At 39.5% G+C, this 21,776-nt stretch overlaps 1 protein-coding gene across 7 annotated transcripts in view; it reads right to left on the reverse strand.

Moving 5' to 3' along the window:
- The window catches only part of RARB (retinoic acid receptor beta), a 960,987-nt gene that overhangs the window by 133,592 nt on the left and 805,619 nt on the right, over positions 1-21,776 (reverse strand). The window lies entirely within an intron of this gene.

The following is a 21,776-nucleotide window of genomic DNA, read 5'->3' on the forward strand; positions in this document are numbered from 1 at the left end:
GGACCCACACCAAAAACTCTAGTTTAGCGTTTTTGCTGTGTTTTGCGAGGGGTGTTTTTGCTATTAGAAAAGTATGACAGTTCTATTTATGTAGTGCGACTTTGATGCGACTTTACATCCATTGGCACTCAAGTAGCATCAAAGTCTTGCAGGAACCTTTATGTGACCAAAATCACATGTTAGGGATAGTTTAAATTGCTAGGGTTAACAGCTAGGGTTAGGGGCTAATGATTACCGCTAACCCTGACTCTAACCCTAACATTTAACCCCAACCCTAACCCTAGCTATTAACCCTAGTCACATCAAAGTCGCACTACATGAACAGAACTGTCATTCTTTTCTATTTGCAAGAAATCCCACTTTAAATAATGCAAAATGTGTCAGAAAATGCATAAACTGCAGTCTGCATAGATGTGCACCTAGCCTTAGGTCACTTCAAAAAGTATGCAGAAAAGGACTCAATAACAAAAAATCAATTTAACAACCAGGCACCTAAATTTTTGTAAGAGGTTCCTAAAGTGGAACAAATATAAAGAGAAACATCCATGCAATTGATAATGTATTTGATATTTTCTAATTATTCTAATAATCCATTTATTGACTAACAAAACCACAGATAAGTAAAGAAAAGCAGAAAAGGGAATGTAATAATTTCACAGACATCATGCTGCCCTAACAAATAGTCTTAAGGATCACAGTCTTGCCAACTGCTCACGGGAATGGATAATAAATATCTGAAACAAATGTACAAAGCTTGTCTCAGACTTTTTTCTCTGTATAACATCTTTTTTTGTAGCTAATTATTTAGGGACAAACAATGAAATTATAGGGAGTCAAAATCAGACTCAACAATCTTAGATACAATAAGTTGGGCTCATTTGGCAGTTGGTAGCAGATCACTGATTTGCTCAAAAGTAATGCAAGCAGTTCTTATGTACCAACAAAAACACTTTTAATAATAGTATACTGTAAATCTCAGACAGACTTAAAGTACACTAGTGACGAGAATTGAACAGACTGTCCATCTAAAACTACATAATGTCCTTTCTCTCCTTCTACCCCTTATTAAAAATATTTTAATTAAATTGGATACTAGTGTAGTGTAGTTTTCTCCAATACATAAAAAAAATCAAAATAGCAACACATGTACACACTTGCAAAAAGCTGAAAGATAAAAGACCAAAATATCCCAAAAACTTTATTTCAATACCTGTACCCTTCTACCCCTACTCCAAGGTGAAAACCATTAAAATATAAACCACCATGTTGATTGGAAGGAACCAATAAGGTGAGATAGCTGAAATCACAGTAATTGGCAAAAAGATATGAATGATTAATGAAAAAAGTACACTATATCCATTTCAGTGAGTAAAATGTAATAAAGACTATATACTGTGCTCATAAAGATAGAGGGCCATTATGAACTAAAAAAACGCAATTGGAACCATATCTAACTCAATGGAAACATGAAAGAATAAAGCTGGCCATAGATGATACGATTTTTCATTCCGCTGAAAATGAACAGATGTTTCCATCCACACAAGCAAGGTGGACGAAGGAGTTCCTACAAGAAAATAAATAGACCTCCACTAAGGGTTGATGTCTCATAAAGAGGTTACTTTACACATACTAGGTGGCTTTAACACAGGTGTTTTTCTTTTAAAGCACAACAATAATTTTTTTAAATCTCATAAAAATGCATATCGTAGATACAAAAAGCATGACCTTAAAGGTTGAAGACAACATTGTCTTCAACTACAAAGTTGGCAAGCTTACATCACAATGGCCACATTAATGGTTGATGGTAAATAGGAGTAGCCAGGCCCTAAACCCATAAATAATTAAATTTGGTGAATATTTCACCTATATTGCCCATTAACCATCAAGCATTAGCCAACAAGGTCCCACCTGATGGTAATACAAACCAGGCTATATGTCAAAGATTGTAAATAGACCATAAAGTAATCAAGATCTGGAAAATGACTGATTGTTTCAGTATTCTTTCTTAAAGTGTTACTAAAGCCACAACAGTAAAATCAGTCTGTATATGCAGTAAAGCATGCTTGTTATATTCACTGTGGAACCTACAAGGTTAATCCTCCACATTGTGTAAAAAAGGCTGTTTTATCCTGTCTTCTCTGACTCTCCCCTTCTACTATCCCCAATCAATCTGCTAATTGTACAGAGCTCTAGGAGCTACTATGCACATGCTCAGTTTAGTGTGGATGGCTAGAGAGTTTATTTTTCTTTGGGAGGGTGCATGTGATCAGCACAGGGCCAATCAGCACTGTCCAGACAGAGGGTCAGGCGTTATGCAGCCTCACAGGACAGTCAGAGAAGAATGAAAACTCCTCCCACAAGCTTAAACCAGTGCTCAGCTGGACACTGATAGAAGACTGCTATATACTGCTGATGAGAAAAGGTATTTAGCAGCTTATATTTACTAAAACAATTGCATTTCCATTTTCTGTGTGCTGTGGGAGACCAGATACAGTGATTGCAGGGTCCTGGGTTTAGTAACACTAACATTACTGTGGTGGCCATAGATTGAAATAATGCACTCCAGCAGTAGATGCAGTGTAAGCAGGTATGCCAAATCATACAGCGCAAATTAGTGAGCAGATTAGCTAACGAAGCTTGGTATGTTAATTAATGAAACACGTCAAAATCAGCATGTTGCTGTGTCACGCTTGTCAAGCCCCCCCACCCAGAACTAGCAGTGAGAGTGTTGGAGGTGAGGATCTGTCTTGAGCAGAGGGGACACAATATGCCAGCAGAGCATGACACAACGGTGCATGGATGTGGAGGGGATGCAGAATGTAGGATGGTGAGATTGCTCCAGGCCCGACCATGGATCTGTAAGGACTGATAAATGTGCCCAGAAGGGACAGAGGCAAGCATATGCTAGACGTTGTCTCATGCACAGTCTGCCTCACTTTGAAACTATGTTTTACCATCAGTAGGCTATTAGGCCAGTCAGATTGTACCCCCTTCACTTGTTTTGCGCTGTATGAAATTGCATGTAATAGTTTATACTCTTCTGCCTACTAATTAATGCAGTAAGCTTTGGCATATTAGCTTTCATTGTGGAGTCTGCTTTAGAGCTGGTAACAGGCCTGAGACAGTTGATGAAGATAAGTCCCTGAGGGGACAGGACTATGCACATTCAAAGTAGTGGATGGATGTTGCCACAGGAATATTTTATGTGTTTTTAACTATATGAAGCTTATCATTACCAGATCATTTGGTAAGTAATGCAGGCCATAGACGGGTCGTTTATCGGCCGAATTTTCGTCCGAGTGAAAAATCAGCAGATATTCACACCGTTACTGGGGTAATGTCGTCGGCCGTTTTTTGCGGATCTTCTCGTTTCTTTTTATTGGTCATGCTGGAAAATCTACGAAAACCGTTTTTCGTAAGCATTGGTGGCAGCATCCATGGCAGCAATGACCAATTTTTCGTTTATCGGCCGACAATTCGGCCGATAAATGGCCCGTCTATGGCCAGCCTTAGCTTGTATCTCCTGTGCTTGCTTTATATTGTATGAAACTGTAATAAAGGACATAAAGGATACTGTACTCATCTGTTCATTAATTAACACTATATGCTTTGGCATGCCTGCTCTCACTGCATCTACTGCTGGATTGCATTATTTCCATCTACAGCCAGAAAAAAAGAAAGAAGACTGACCCCATCAGTCATTTTCCAGATCTTGATTGCTTTATGGCCTGATTACAATCTTCGAGATATACCCAGGTTTGTATTACCATCAGGTGGAGACTGTGATGGTTAATGGGCAATATGAGTGATATATGCACTGAACTGAATTATTTATAGTTTAGGGTCCCGGCTGCCCCTATTTGCCCTCAATCATTAATGTGGCCATTGTGATGCAAGCTTGCCGGCTTTTGCAGTTGAAGGCAATGTTGTCTCATACCTTTAAGGTGGGTGTGGTGAAGGTTATTTTTCTATTATTAGACTGTCTGTATCTATGATATCTATTTTTGTTGAGATTTAATAAGATTACTTTTGTACTTGCAGGCCTTGCTACTGCTCCTTTTTACTTTTTATATTAGTTGGATGAAGGAATCCCACCCTCCTACTGAGACAACATATTCTGACAGAACTCTCTGCTATCAGAATACACTGATCAGTGGCTACAGAGCTGATAGACAAAATTTCTCCAACATTCCTGCTCAATAGAAGGTGATCTAAAGATCAACTTCTATCAAACAGGGACAGTCACGCATGCATCGAAATTAATTTGGTCCCCTTGGAGTCGGCCAAATTTCAATCCATCTATGGCCAGCTTTAGTCACAGCATACAGTATCAACACCCATCATTAGTACCTTACTGGTTGACAAACAGTAATATAAACTAACATAGGCAAAGTAAATTAAACATGGGACAAAAGTGATTGGTCCTAGATTGTAAGCTCCAAGGAGCAGGGCCCTCCTATCCCTCTTGTATTGAACTGTATTGTTGCTGTACTGTCTCCCTTATATTGTAAAGCGCTGAGCAAACTATTGGCGCTATATAAATCCTGTATAATAATAATTGCACATGCACTAATCGAGGTAGCATACAGTAGTTCAAACACAGTATACATAAGCAATAAGAGTCCTAAAGTCCCCATTAAAAATCTCACAGCTTATTATTTTGGTATGAAATAATACCTTTTTTTCATGTTTCTTATGTTTGTGCCCTTCAACTTTCTTATTTCTTGCCTAGGCAAGGGTGACTTATATAGATCCTTCCTGCAGCTTTCTAGGAAACCCACATCACCTATCCCAGAAGGCAGCAGTTCATTTGAAGGCCAGAAATCACTCAATATCTCTCTACACCTAAAAAGAAGCACCTGATCTCTGTCTGCGAGGGAAGTGAGGAATCAGGTGACATGTCATCAGGGGACTGGCGGCCAGAATGCACAAGAGACAGGCAGCTCCAGATGTGTATGGAACCAGGATGGTGGCATGGGACAGAACCTGTACTGGGAGAGGTGCAAAAATCAGTTTTAATTTAGTACATTGCTACTGGGACTGTAAAGCAGGCACCTACAGTTATCTTGCATACCACCACAAAGGTTCCAGAAGCCCAAAACCTGAGGTGCTCACTTATGCAATACCAACCAGTTCCCCAGCTTGAGCCATGCCCTCCTTCACCTCATTATTGGTCAGTTAGGCTATCCATTACAGTAAGGTTCCAGTAAAGAGATCCTGAGGTAGGAGGAGGCAGGACACTGATAGGAACTGAAATGTTTGCATAATTGAGCTGCCTATGTTTTGAGGCTCCAAAGTAATTATGTAAAGGTATCTGTAGGCACTCCAAGGTGTCTAACAGTATACTAAACCTAATATGGGCACAGGTCAGAGTGCCCAATTCTAAAATAGTTGTATTAGGCTGCTGGGCTTAAAACTATACCATACCTGAAAACTCATCTCTTCACATCACCCTGTAAACACCAACAGGAAGGACATTAAAGACATAGTAATCAAACACCTTCGTAGCAATTTACATCTTGAACAAGAGATTATAAAAAGATATTTCTAAAGTAATTAATGTTCTCTATACTAGCCTTTCATGTTTCCAGCCACTTAACAAGAAAAAGAAGACATGCTGCACAGCTAATTAAATGCGGGTCTGTATTAACATTTACTTTCTTGTAGTGCTAAAGTACAAATGAAAGTGGGTCAGTCAGTTTGGCTTGGCTATTCTTTGACCCTCCATTGTAACTGTCAATCACAGTGCCAACCGGGCTTAAAATCCCTTCAATAATAAAACACGCTGAATGTGTTCAGTGTAAGAAAGCTAAGATCTCATTCACTTGTAATCCCAAGATTTATGTATACTTCCCAAAGATGCTGAAGTATTATTCCTTGTTATTTAAACAAAGTTACTGTATATGTTCAAATACAAAGCTTGTTATGTATTCAGGATGCTGAGAGAGAAATCCTGCACTTAATTAAATGCTTATTACCCTTAGGCATTGCCTCCAGGGTTCCAGTGTGTAAGTTTTCAATGTCAACTGTAGAATTTGCTTTGTACATGAGTAGAAGAATGGGAAAAAATGTAATTCCAAAATAAAGAACAACATTTTGAGAAGATTTTATGGATTTAGGGTTTCTATCAACACACTTCTGTGAAAGGCTTGCTGCATTAATTTGGCTCAATTGCTAGACATAAGCTCAATTACAGAGTACACTGGCTGTAGGGAAATGCACCCATTTTTGTGACAACAGTAGAAGTTGGTAATGCTCTAGTTTATATTCAGACCAGGAAAAAAATGGAATTCAAATTCCCCTTCAGCAAAGAATAGCATAACTTTAACATTGTATAGAGTAACACGCCAGTCTGAGAGATGTACAAATAATGACATATTTTATGAAAGTGACAGCTCTAAAGGGGACACCTTGGCAGCTATGAGGCACTAAAAAAAGGATGTTTAGGTTCAACAATATGACCTTTAAGCCAGTCATAAATGTGGCTGCTACTTGAAAATCTTTTGTTTTTCACAATGTCTTCAATTTTTTAATGAAATCACTAAACTTAACATCTTATCTTCTAAGTAAACTTTAAGATTAACGGAGTTATAAATTAAGAAAAAAGAGTTATTGATTTATCTTGTTCTGCCTGACTATTGTATACCTAATAGCTCCCAGTTATTTTTGATCTGGGGTTTGATTTATTTGTATTATTATTATTATTATTATTTTTATCGGGGTTAGATTGATTTAAAGTGGTTGTAAAGGTTCAAGGTTTTCCCCCTTTATGCAGGCTATAAATTACTAATACTTACCTGAGCCCCATCCAGGGATGTGCACGGGAGCCTCAGCTCTCTGGGGACTCTCCCTCCTCATCGGCTGAGACAGCAGTGGGAGCCATTGGCTCCCACTACTGTCAATTGCAGCCAGTGAATCAATGAGGACTGAGAGGGGGCGGAGCCAAGCTGCAGCTCTGTTTGTGAATGGACAGACAGAGCAGTGGCTCGGGAGTGGGTCTGCTTGGGTGCCCCAATAGCAAGTAGTTTGGCTTGTTTGGACACTCAGCAGGAGGGAAGGGCCAGGAGTGCCAGCGGGGGACTCAAGAAGCAGAGGATAGGGGCATTGTGCAAAACCATTGCTCAGAGCAGGTAAGTATGACACATTTGTTATTTTAACCTTCCTCTTGTGTTAGTTTCCTGTTACCATCTCTTATCTTAACGGGTCGGTTTTGACCCGTGTCTTAAATCCGCTGTAAAATACACTAAAAACAGTTATATATCATCCAATTTGTTTCTCATATCTTGGTTACCTTGTCAGGCTTCCTTATCCATGAAAATATTGTTTTTAATAATTTTGGTGTGGGCCCCTGGGCCTTTTTTTGTCAGTATACCCCTCGATTTCAATTAAAAAACAATGTAAAATGAACCTGAAGAGAATCATATAAATAAATAAAAGGTTGTTATGTCACCTGACTATTACTGAGGGGATTTAGAACACATCTCTAAAATAAATTTGTTTTGTTTATTTTTTCATTTTAATATTATTAACTATAGTAACATCTATGGTGTTACGGGTCAGTTTCGACCCATATATATAATTACTTCAAAAAGGCAAAAAAAAGTCTCTTTTTTTCAGCAATAGAACTTTAGTACAAACAAAATGAAAAACAGAACAAATTATATAAATATATATATATATCATAAATATAACCAAATATAGATTTGCAAGGTCAAACAAACAACAACCAATCAAGCAAATCAAACCAATAGAAATCAATTACTTGTTCCAACACTAATAAAAAACAAAATCAGAGTAAAAATCTGTGTGCAAGAACACGTATGTGTGTGCGTGTGTGTTTAGATGCATGTGTGGCAAAAAGTGACACTTTTAGTGTGTTCTTTGCAGAGATATTTGTTGCAGTTGAAGCACAGTACATTTGTCTTTCTGTCCTTACTGCTTGAGCAGACCTGACACCTCTTTCTTTTAGAATCAGGTGGCCTGAGTGGGGTTGTGGTTGTGGCGGATGATGTTGAGGCAGGGCTGGCTGAGGAGGATGCTGGCGTGGACAAAGTGCTAGGTGACCTCTGCAGCTGTCTGACCAAGACTGCAGCATCTGGGTCTCGGGGCACCGGTTCCCTTCGCTCAATGTGTGGCTTGACAAGGGAATTTCCCAGCTCCTCAAGAAACATTCTCCGCTTATTTTTGGTTGAGTTCCATCCTTGGTGGATGTGGGTCCACAACACAAATGCATTATATGCAGACACATCAAGGATGTTGTAAAAGACAACCATTGGCCATCTCCTGGTCATTCGCTGGCAAGTGTAGGTGGCAGTCAGCTTCTCCAGGTTGTCCACTCCTCCTTTGTTTTTGTTATAGTGGAGGATAATTGAGACAACAGTGGTGGTGTCTGTAAAAGCAAACTTTGTGGACAGTGCAGCCCTATCCTTCACCTGCAAGATTTCAGCAGGCAGCTCAGGTTTATTTTTCTTCACTGTGCCCACCATGGTAAGTTTCCTCCTGAGAAGTTCTTGTCCAAGGTCATAGCTGGTAAAAAAAAATTGTCACAAGTGATATTGTGACCCTGCAGTCCAGTAGTCATATTGAGGACCACACGTTTTCCTTGGTTTTTCTCAGGGATGCCACTTGCACCTTTGCCTGTGTAAATCTGTAGATTCCAGGCATAGCTGGTTTTTGCATCACAGGCTGCCCAGATTTTTATGCCGTACTTCCCTGGCTTACTGGGTATGTATTGCCGGAAGGGGCATTTTCCTCGGAAAGTGACAAGACGTTCATCCACTGTCACCACTGGCCCAGGGTTGAACATCAGTGGAAGGAGCTGCACCCATCTCTCCCAGACATCCCTGATGGGAGCAAGCTTCTCAGATCTTGCTCTGGTATCTCTGTTGTCAAATCTGAGGACTCTTGATATCATTTCAAAGGTCTGAAGTGACATTGTTGCCCAGAAAATATTTCTGCCTGTCGATGCGTCCCAGACTATCAGTGGCCTCATTGCAGGATCTGTACACTCCAGCAAGAAGAAGAACACCAATATAGGCATCCAGGCATTCCTCATCAATGTCTTTCCACATGCTGCCATGGACTTTTTTTCCTTCAAGGTTTGTCATAGCAATGATGACTCTTTTTAGTGACAATGGCATAAATAGCTCAAAACATGTCTTGATGTCACTGACTCTCATCACAGCAAACCTTGTGATTCCAGGGGTCATTTTGATGACATTTGCAGCAACTGCCCTGCCATGTACATCAGGAGGTACTGAGCTCCAACAGATCTTATCATTTTTGGACTTGAATATTTCAGCGGGAGCAGCTTCAGCACCGGTGGCCTCCTCATCAGATGTGTCTGTGTCTTCTGGATGATACTCCACATTGTCTTCCTCCTCAGAAACCTGCTCATCCAAATCACTATGCTCCTCTGTGTCCTCTCCCTCATTTTCACCAAAAATATTATCCAGAACTTGGCTCAATGAAAATCTTCTTCTCATTTTTGCATGCTACAAATTGGAGATGTGCACTCTGCAAGTCACCGATTCTATACTGAATTGGCCTCACATGTCTAGACATGCTCGTCTTTGTTTGTTTTGTTTTTGTGCAGGTATACTGGAAAAAAAGGCAAAATGAGAATCCCCTAAAGCTCACATGATTGGTAGAGGAGCTGGCTGTCAGTGTGCTGGTTGACAGTGAACTTATGATTTCAGTTTTGGCTCTAATTATTGCTTTATAATCTTATTTTTATAACTGGGTCGAAACCGACCCTAACAACACAAAGGTCATAATTTCAACTTGAGCATTTTATAATTTAGTGAAAACAATTTTTTGTTTTTTATTTTGTTGAAATAGAGGTTCCTGACAAAGTCATAAAGCCTTGATGCAATAAACATTTTTATAAGGTTATTTTCTGCATATAAAACCTAAAAACGGGTCGGTGCCGACCCTAACACAAGAGGAAGGTTAAAAAAATCTTGCCTTTACCATCACTTTAATCCGAAGGACCAAAACTAGATTGGTAGCTATAGTTGTTTAATGTCTACAAATGCTGAGATACATATCAAAGCATAGCTTACTTCCTTCCCATAGCCAAAACAGGGAGAACAAATCCCTCCAAAGGAAGGGAATCCTTGGTTGTCACCAGGATCGCCAGAATTAGTGTCCACACTGGAAGATTTTCCCTCTATTCCTGTTCTGGGGACAAACCAAAATTTGAAATTTTGATTTACTTTCAGTGATAAAGGTAAACAGGACAAATAGGGCGAATCACCCTATTGGAGACACAGAGATTAATTAAAAAACCTGACAAGTGTTGTAATCCCTCTCTACTCTATCCAAAAATTGAAAAAAAAAATGTTGCCATTAAGTATACTTTAAAGCAGAGTTCCAGTCAAACTATAAAAAAATAAAAGTCAGCAGCTACAAAAACTGTAGCTGCTGACTTTAGAAAAAAACAGCCACTCACCTGTCCCTCGATCCCGTGGTGTCCTCCCCGCAGCCTGTTTTACCGTTTTTCCTGTGTCCCTGGTGCCGGCATCTTCAGTGTGGGCACCCGGCTGTGACAGCTTGCGGCTTCACAGCCGTCTGCCCACTGTGCATGGGCGAGTAGCGCTGCGCTTCCTGAATGGCCCCGTAGTCTTCTGGGGCCTGTCACATGTCCCAGAAGACTACAGGGAGGGAGGGGAGGAGGACAACTTCCGCTTCTGATCGCCTAGGCGATCACATTGGAAGTGGGAGCAGGTACCTGTCAATTTCGGGTACCCGCTCCCCCCACTTCCCAAAGGTGCCAATCCTTTACGGGGAATAGGGGACAAGTCCTTAAAGCAAAACTTCTCCTTTTGGGTGGAGCTCCGCTTTAAGGTAAAGCAAACAGTAAAAGCAAATTTTCACCCTGATCCTTTTCTCAGAACCATATACAACTAGTATGCTTTTAAATAAAGCACAGGCCTTAATCTTGGCATCCAACACAAGACAGAACCTTCTCTGTTGGATGCAGGAGCAAGCTATAAAAAAATCAAAGTGTGGCTGGACATTAAGGCACAATCCAGCTTCAGAATTATCTTTCTTGTGAAAGACTTTTCTGTAGTCATTACTTAGGATTTTCCAGCTAGGCATGTTCATGGCAATGAAGGAGGAAAGGGGGATAGGATAAAATGATAGAACATATTTAATGTGTTCTTTACCTTGTTTTATCAACATGCAGGCATGTGCACAAGTGCTCACAGACATAGTAACCTGTAGTAGTAAGAGTATTAGACTGCTTGACTGATAACCATCTCATATCTAAGGAAACTTCTAGAAAATATGCCACAGATACCTCAGTCACCCAAGATAGCAGTTTTACTGAATAGCTATTCACAGAATGTTGTCTGAAACTGGCTTTACAGTAAATATGTTACAAACCTGGGTAATTCAGACTTGAGTATATGATGACAAAATCAAATGTTGCCCTCACTGTAAATGCACATCAAAACATTTTGTAGATGTTCTAGTACAGGCAGCTGAATTTGTATAAAAATTAGCTTTTTCCCTACACTTCTTCCCTCTATTTGTCAGAGAAGTTGATCATCACATTAACAGACCAATCTTTTTGGTTTTAAAGAGCCAGCTGGGGAGATATTACTTTTGCACTTCTTAATATCAGTTCTTTATCTGTTGTTGGGGTAAAGATGGTGTCTCTTCTTTACCACAACACTTCTACCTCTCTATTTGCCAGGGAAGTTGACCTTCGATTAACGGACAAATAAAGAGGTGGAAGAGGGCAGAGCCAAGCTTGAAACCTATATAAAGCAAAAACTTTTTTTATGTTTTGGAGAGAGTAGTAAATTTGTAAGAATCACTTAGATAGATTTATTTTCACTTCCGGCCCAAGAGGCACAGCAGAAAGTTAGAGGTGATCTCTTTCACATGAGATACCCCCTTTAGGTCCCTTTCACATAATCAGTCTGACCTGGTTTGCCTGTCTGTTTTTCAAGTGGACCTGATCAGACCCTCCATCCTCCTCTGTGGAGCAGCGGATGTAAACTTGTGTCCGTTTACACCAGCCTACCTCCAATCCGATCCAATGTGCTAAAAACAAACAAAAGGTAATCTGTTACCCTCCATCTGGGGAGATTAAATTGGAGGGCATAAACAGACAGCGGTGCCTGTGTCCACTCCAAGCACATGGGTGTGTCCGCGTCTGCTCTGCATAAACAGAGTGGACAAGAACCTGTCACCCACTCGCTCTGCTCTGCTCAGGGGAGATCAGCAGACAGATCCTCCCTAAACAAAGTCAAGTCAAGTGGAGTCCACCCCATGTGAAAGGGGCCTTAGACTACTGTCCTCTGAACAGGTTTCACCATTGGAAGATTTTCCCTTACCTAATTTTTCCATGACAATGATCTTGGAATTCCTATAATTTTTTGTATCAGAAACTATGGCCACCCCAATTGGTTATTCAACTGTATCTTTTGTCACAAATATTTAGAAAAAATAATTAGAAAACCAGCATTTTTTTATCTAAAGTGGTATTAAACTCTAAGTTTAAACTTTTCCCTACAGGTAAGTTTATAAAAAAGTCTTACCTGTAGGTACCATGAATATCTCCTGGTACCTGACAAGTGTTGTAATCCCTCTCTACTCTATCCAAAAATTGAAAAAAAAAATGTTGCCATTAAGTATACTTTAAAGCAGAGTTCCAGTCAAACTATAAAAAAATAAAAGTCAGCAGCTACAAAAACTGTAGCTGCTGACTTTAGAAAAAAACAGCCACTCACCTGTCCCTCGATCCCGTGGTGTCCTCCCCGCAGCCTGTTTTACCGTTTTTCCTGTGTCCCTGGTGCCGGCATCTTCAGTGTGGGCACCCGGCTGTGACAGCTTGCGGCTTCACAGCTTGTGCTGTATAGTAGATATTCACATCGGCTCCAAATGATGACATCACTGGCACATTTACAGTATGTGCTGCATTCACAGTACACTGAGTATACCTTAAGAGCAGACAGCACTGTGCTGCAAAGGTGACCTCTGTGCCTATGCTTGGGAGTGACATCATCGGAGCCCAGCCATTCAAATGGCCAGAGTGCGTGAGCCGGATAAGAAGACCGGGTGAAGATGGCACATTATGGCATAAACCTTTAGAGGGTCCATTTAAAATAACTGTTTTGTCAAATTTATTACTGCTTTGATCACCTGTTTCCTCCTGTCTTTATATGTCTGTCAATGTTTGAATATGCTGTGTAAAGGTGTCAGAACCCACATTCCTGAGAGTAAGCTGACTGAAAATTGCTTTCTGGTTTTAAGAATCCTTCATGTAAGTGATTAAACCTTTGCATTCATCCAGTCTACATACATATACAACACTGGTGGTCCCATCCCACCTGCAACACACATAAAACACCAAATCTATTTACTACAGATATGAGTGTACTATAATATTGTAATGTCCTCTTTTGCAGACACATAAGACAATCTTTACATGATCTAGTTGATTCACACTGCAGGTTTATGCCAACTGCACAACTAATTTAGGGGGGACAATAGCAACATATGGTGAACCTAACTTCAAGTAAAAGTACCCTTTCATCTGAATGTTTTTTTTTTTAAGTTAAACTTTAAAAAAGAGCTCCATTAGCCATCTAAGGGTCATATGACAAAACATGATGACAACTTAAAAAACTTATATCCTTTCACGTGGACACATGACTGATTTTCATCAACAGGTATTATGGTGACATAAGATAGGGTTTACCACCTTGAAGTTGACTAATGGGCGTAGAAGTTCTTGCAAACCCAGCGTGATTTGCAGTATAGTCTACAGGAGAATGAGTGTAATAGCCCCCAACATGGAGGAAAGGGGCATTCTCTTTCTGGTGGCAATATTTTAAATTTAGAACATTTGAAAGGGGTACTTCTTGAAAAGTCTGCCATGACAGAAATATGTAGATTGTCATAAGTGACTTCCTGGGTTACTTTATTAGAGTCAATATTTTAAAGGTCATCACCCTGCAAATGAATGAAGGTCAAATTTTTTTAACTTTTCTTGCTGCATACTTAACTTTTATCTGGCACCCAGAAAGTAATGAAGTCAAACGATAAGGGGGACAGACAGGAAACTAAGACATCAGCAATGCCATCCTTTGTATTTCTCTTGTAACAGGTTTCCTTTAATTTTATCCATTAATGACATTTCAAGTGGAAGTAAAGGCTAACTATAAGTGGTGTAACAAAACATCCCCCCTCCTCCTACCTGTGCTTTCTACCCTTTATAAATGAGATCAGTGGAAATACATTTTTTCAATCTGCTCCAGTTCGTGTTAGGGAGCCTTCGACAATGGTTCTAAATTCCCAGAACCGTGACTTCACCTGGTGGCTCCCCCCCACCTAATTTGTAGGTGCTCCCTCCCCTCCCCTGCAGCCACCGCTCTCTGACACAGGGGAGCCTGAGCTTCTGTTTCATGTGACAGCAAAGGCTTTTCCAATGCTCTCTATTATAAGGTAGAAGGAGCGGGGAGGTAACATTTTTTACACAGCTCACAATAATATATTACTTAAATACACACGTAAGCTTTGTATGCTTGTTGGCAATCTGAATTCCATGATGGCATCTAATACTAAAAGAGAAAACTGAGAGATCGCCTCATCAGAATTCTCAGTTCCAAGTGCTTTGTTCATTTTATAGCCAAACAATGTTTTCCACTCCCCAAATTGATTCTACAAAATATGGAACAAACAAGCTATTGGGCAAATGAGTTGCAAGAGAAGGGCACTAGTTATGGCCTTAGAATCAACAATACATTAAAAAAACTGATAATTTAGGTACTACTGGCCTTTAAAGTGCTGCATTTTATTGATTAAATGCTCGATGGTCCCTTTCTTGCCAAATCCTGACATGGAAATAACTTTTTTCTGTCACATTCTTAAATGGGTAGATTTCACAAAACTATTTAGCAATTTCTAGAGGATCTACTGTAGTTCTTAGAAGAAAACAGCACAAGAGCGTGAATGAGAGTAATGAACCATTTTTCTATATGCAGTCACAAATTAGAGAGGAATTTACTGAAGGAACAAGATAAAAGGCGCCTGTAAGATGCTTCTCTGTTTGGAGTTAACATCATATTAATAAAGAAAACAACAGAATTATTTTCTTTACTGGTTTATTAATTGCTCAGTGAAATACTTTTGTGAAGCACAACAAGCAGAAAATGAATTCATGGGCTATTAATCTGTCATACATGGTAGTGGAAGAAAGGCTCATTAGATGGGTTGATACAATTACTGCTATTACATAACCATCGTTACAGAACATAGAGCAAATTATGAATAATATCGCTCAATCTTTCTTTCCCTGAAAGACTTTGAAAGCCGGAAAAGGAAAGTAGCTTTCCATGGAAGTAAATGAAACCAAGCCATTGCAGATGAATGAACATATGTTCCAGGTAGTTCGGGAAAAAGATAGACAACTGCACTGTGCACTTCCAATGATGCTGAGATAGCTAATTGGTCAACTTTTTGTGTTTTTCTCTTTGACTTTTTTTTCCCAAAAGTTAGACATTGATGGCAAACATCCCTGCATACTGACTAGCTTGAGAATATGTTCAATTGTAATGCTCATTTCTATTCCTTACATACCCAGTTATCAGAGAAAAAATGGCCCATGTAGAATTTCATTTTATGCTCATGAGTGGTTAGTTTAAATAACAACTTTAAGCTATCTGTAAGAGTCTTGCTGATCCAAGGCAGAATATAGATTACACAGGCTAAAGTCAGAAAGTCTACAAACTTTGCCCTTATTCGTGTTCTCACATATTCTGCTCTGGGTGCTCCTGGAAACAGCTTCCAAAAAGCCTTGCAGGAGTATCAGATGAAGGCATGATGTGTGGCTTGGTACCCTTCAGTGATATAAGATGTTAATGGCCATGAACTCGGGGAGTGACAGAAAGACTGACATCCAGCATAGTAACTTAGGAACTAAGAATATGGCTAGGCATCTAATGCTATTCTGTCAGGGAGTCGTTCAAGTTGGAAGGTAAGGAGAAATGCAAAAAAATAAAAATCCGTCCTAAAAGTCCAGACTATTGCAGCAGGGAGGGGGTGGCGAGTCCAAATCTGAGACTGGAGGGTGCAAGAGGAATGCATGCTCTTTATGATGTATCCACCCTCAGAGTCTAGAAAAGGTAAGATGGACTGGATCAGCAAAACTTACCACACATTGAAACAGAAACAAAGTAGTATTCCCGGTGAGGCTGTGTGCTATATGTAATTTATGCATTTGGTCAGAGTTCATCTTTAAAGGTTGTTCTAAACTTAGTCTACACAGGACTGAGGACTCTCTCTCATGACCGCACTAGGCCAATCACCAAGCTCCAGTGCAGTCACATGAGAGGAAGGAGAATGAGTCATAAGCTCTTCCATACCAGCAACAAGCAGTGTCTTCGTTCTCTTCATGGGCAAAACACAGGTTTGCTTTAAGCATCTTTTAAAGTCACCAGCACATGAATAAACATGACTAAAGCACAATGGATGTCACCAGCCAATTGTAACAAAGACCACTATGCTCCCAAATCACTTCTACTTCAACCTATCTACAATAATCAGACCATAATCAATTTGGAGTAAAAATTGGGCCATAGCATCCATTTATCAACAAGTAACCAAATATAAGAACATTCCTTAAAGCAGAAAAAATAATGATAACAACAATAACCATAAAGGCTGGTGATCTTTGAAGGCACAAAAGAAACAAACATCCAAGTTGTAGCTGCATATCTACATAAAGGTCCCCAGCCACACCACTCCGGCTCGGGGACAATCCCAACTTTCCACAGATACCTCTATGTTCAACTTCCCAGTCAACAGACCATTAACTGGTATTCAGCAGGGGAATGCATACCTTAGATGGGTCCCTAATATGATACAGTATATCACAGCAAATTTTAAACACCTCAGAAAACCCCAACTACCTGGCCACTATGACTACCAAGGAGAACTGACCCAACACAGGACAGGAGAGTGGGAAGTTTCTTCCTCATCCGTTGCTTCAAACAGCTTGGAACTTTCAAATAGCACCTTGAAGACTCTCCTAAAGCCCCTCCTCTCTCTACAAACTCACCAATTTAGTAAGTGACCTTACATCTCCTGATCTTTAATGTTAACCCTCTTTCTCCTTGATTCCCCTGCCTCCCTAGTCATGTTAACTCTTCGCTTATTTATTAATTTTTTTTTTGCTTTGGGCTTATCTTGACAGTCAATGTAACAACTACATTACATGTATGAATTGCATGCCAATAAATTCTCATTATGCCATATTCAAACTTCTTACCCAATACAAAGGAGTGCAATTACAGAAAAAAAGTAATCTAGTAAGGCGTTACGAACTGATAAGCTAGGTATTTTTCTTTTTCTATTTTGTTATTAGGTTTAGCTTTTATGCACTATAACAAAATATACTATTGGGTCGTTCTGATATATAAAGAAAATAAAGAAGTGATCCAGACTAGATAGCAATAAAATGGAAATTTATGAGGAAAAATAAAAAGGTTTTGGAAGCAAAGAGGTAGAGATATTTTGGGCAAAGATATGATATGATTACTTTATGTGTCTCACTCTCTATCAATTGTCTCCTAGATGTCAGAAAATGCTAGGCAGGGGTTAGTCAATAGCATCAGGTATGAGTACAAAACTACCTATAGATTCTGTAAGGTTCTTGTCATTTGAAAAGATATAACAAATGTTACATTTTATACAGACCATGTTCACAAAGTGTGCGTGAGGCGACAAGAGGGTAAGCACAATCTCTCTTCAATCATGAACACACTCATTTTTATTACAGTAGGGACTAGTTTACCAGTAGAGACCAGTTACCACAATGCAAGGAAGGGCAACACAGGCAGCTGTTATAAATCTGACGGGAGTTCTATAAAAATGGCGAGGGGTCCATTTTAAAATTAATGCTTATTTTCTAATTGAATAATTGAATTAACTTGGAATTACATGCCCATATGGTGTCTTACATTTGCAAGCAAGATATTGCTTCCAACAATTATATGTAGGGATTAATAACAGACAGCCTCAGGTACCAAACTGTTGGGGTTTAACCCTAATTTTAATAACAAAAATGAAGTGTTTTATTAGGAAAGTTTCCTCAGCATGGAATATCTGTCAAGATTATTATACGTAGGAGCTTCACTGGTGCCATGGTTTGTCTCTTTTTGTTACGCTCTGCCAATTCCCCAGGTGCTGGTGCAGACAACTGCACTTTCAGTTGACACAGATGAAGAAAGTGCACCCTTCTTACCCACAGAAAGTAAGAATGACTATTCATTCATCATCCAAGGAATAGTTATGTGTAGGTGTACAGTTGGAAAAATTAATTAGCAATACAGAGATTTGAAATGTTGGAAATTCTCAACAACCAACAGCCAACTGCTCCCTTTACACCAGTGGTCTCCAAACTGCGGCCCAGGGGTCAGATTCCACCCTTAGCTTGCTTTTATTTGGCCCTTGGGGCACTATTTCATCCATTGATACCAACAATGGAGCACAATTACCCCACTGACACCAATGAAGGGGCACAAGTCCTCCCAATGACACTAACAATGGGACACAATTTCTCTCAATGACACCAATGATGGACCACAACTCATCCCAATGATACCAACAATGGGGCACAATTTCCCCCACTGACCCCAACGATGGGGCACAATTCCTACCACTGTCCCCAACGATGGGGCACAATTTCTCCCAATGACAAAGATGGTGTCAGTATTTTTGTCAAGACCTTTTCGACTCTCAATGTCCATGGTCTAGCCACCCTAAAGCCTGAAGGACAGTAAACTGGCCCTTTGTTTAGAAAGTCTGGAGACCCCTGCTTTACACAATATAAGAATATGTTCACCCCACATGTGCCACAACATAATGTCGGCTGGGTCAATCATTTTTGCTATGTTGGCTTGTATTCAGTGTGACAAGCAAGCTAGTTTTTACCCTAGAAAGTCATTAAAGTTTTATTTTTAAGACTAAATGAAGAAACTTTTAATCACAGCTTTGTAGATTAAAGCACATACACAAAGCCATCCAACAAATCTTTTCCCACCTCTGTCTTTAGAGAGCTCAAACTGACTAAGGGCTAAAACACATTAAAATGAATTAAGCACAGCAGTTGTTTAAGTAAAATGGTGCAACATGTTAATTGAATGAGTTACCAAGGGGATTTGTTATTCAGTGTAATCCTTTGAACAGAAGTAGTCCTTTTTCTCTTCGTTCTTATGTTTGTCCTTTTAGCTGGCAAAATAATTAAAATTCTGCAATTGCTCTGCTGGTAAAGATATACATTATTGGAATTGAAAAAGCCAGACCTGTAAAGAATATTTAATCAAAAGTGCTCTGTCGCAATAAGTTGCACTGCACAAATGATCCTGTACAGACACTAGAATTTTGCATTTTAATCTCTTACGAGAAAATGTAAATAGGAATAGCCCTTGCTCAGCAGTTCTGTAAAGTACCAAGTCAATGACTGCTATAGTATCTTAAACAAAACTCTGTCAATTGTTCAGTATTTTTATATTCAGAAAATAACTGGATTCTTACAGTTTTGGGTGATGCATGGAGATATACAGGATACAGTATATTCAGGACAAATGCCTCTCTTGCTTCCACTGCTAAATTATGGCACAACCTTTGCAAGCCTTTACACTGTGTTAGCACAGCAGAATAGCTTCAACCTTTAAAACCCAACTCTAGGCTATTTGTTTTTAGAAATGTCCACAACCAAGCTGCAATACTCTTCTTCAATCCGAAACTGTATCCCACAGTAATCAAGAAGAAAAAAGATGTCTTTGTTTAGTCTTCTGATTTCAATAACGTCTAGAAAAGATTGAGGACACATTGTGAGCGCAGGGTTGCCTTGAACCTACCCTCTAAGGGGATATTACCAGGGCACTCTGCATTCACTGTATAATACTGCAGATCCCACCTTTGAGGGGAAGAGGCAAATGGAAAAACATTAGGTAGACAGGAGGGAAGGAGGATAGAGGCTCTGGAGTTGCCCACTGGATTGCCAGAATTAGAGATATCACACATCAGTAAACAACTGATCATGCTGGTTTCAGCATGTCAATGTATTGTGCTGTACAAGTAAAGGCTGTCCATTGAAGCCAAGTCTCTCTTAAGCTGCCATAGATGGAGTGAATTTCTTGCATATCTTGAATTTCTTGGGTTGCAGTAAAGAAAATTGCTTGATTCTCCCATCAACACAGTCAGGGTTGACGGGAAATCCTTCCTGCAAAGCCAGTGTGTCTCCCAGTGGGGGGGGGGGGGGGGGGCAGGGGGAGCTATGGCCTCAGGAGAACACAGTGATTACTGCTAGCAGCTATAATAACTACTAGCAATTGTCACATGTAAAATCTGACAGGCCAGTTGTACACAAGTTGATCAATCAACTTGGATACATTCAGCATGTATGTACGTGGTTCAAATCTTGGCTGTAGGCTGTTTAACTCCAGCTTTTTTATCGATTTCCTGCCTTCATACACTCACTCCAGCATCAGCTGCTCTGGAATGCCTTCCTGATAGTGACAACATTCAACTTGCCTGTACAATGTGCGCTGGCATAGCAGCTTGTAGTGTCAGTCAGGGGTGTGTGTAAAGGGGGATCGATGCAAAGGAGTTTTCACCCCAACAAGAACCTGAATAGGGACTTGGCAGACACGATCCCAAGGTATCATTTTAATAAAAGTTGCATGCATGAGTGGATTGAAAACAACATTTGAAAATATAATAACACATTAAAACATATTTTGTTAGATTTTTGTGATTGGGTTTAGATCCACCTAATGCTTCACGTTAATAATAAGCTAAGGTCGTCCATTCAGAAACATTATTGAAATGACTGCAACCATTTAATCTATAGTGCGATATTCGCTGATTCTGAGCACATCATGGCACTCCTATTATTATTTTAGGAGTTTCAAGTTGTCAACAAAGTGGCAAAAACTCAAATATCTGTATTTACAATAGACAGCACTATACTTGTGGTGAAATAAAGGATCATAGTGAAACATGTGCTGTGTGCTTGGGGCTGGATAAACAGAAACACACTTAGGCAGAGGAATCCACATCAAACCAGACTTGGAATTCTGAGCCTAAAATAATACGGCAAAGAACAAAGCAGCATCATGCACCACTAAAACAATACACACTTACAAATAACAAATGGAACTCATTACAGAATCACAAACATAAACACAAAAAATCATCAAATGCTGACTTTCAACTGCTATTGCAATAATTAAGAATAAATGAGCTAATCAGTCAAGTATTTTATAGCAAAAGCTTCAGCCACAAGACACAAATCCCCATCAGTGGCCATAACTGACCCCAAAAGAAGAAACAAAAATCTTTCAGGTGATATCATTTAGTATGTGTACATGTTCTGAAATATTTTTTTCCATTATCCCTATTAAAATATTTTATGTTTATTGTTCCATACTCCCAAATGTTCCTAAAGTGACAGTGACCTTTTAGATTGTAAGCTAACGAGCAGGGTCCTCTGATTTCTCCGGGATTGAATTGTGTTGTAACTATACTGTCTGCCCTCATGTTGTAAAGCACTGTTCAAATTATTGGCGATATAAAATTCCAGTATTATAATAATAATAAAAATATCTTAACACTCATAGGAGGTGCCAGTTGAGTGTTGTTTCATTCCACTTTGGGCTGACTGAAGTAATTTGGATTCAAATTATTGGCGATATAAAAATCCAGTATTATAATAATAATAAAAATATCTTAACACTCATAGGAGGTGCCAA

The sequence above is a fragment of the Staurois parvus genome, unplaced genomic scaffold (assembly GCF_062004578.1).
Source record: "Staurois parvus isolate SC_StPar_1 unplaced genomic scaffold, SC_StPar_1.0 ptg000021l, whole genome shotgun sequence".
Classification (NCBI taxonomy): domain Eukaryota; kingdom Metazoa; phylum Chordata; class Amphibia; order Anura; family Ranidae; genus Staurois; species Staurois parvus.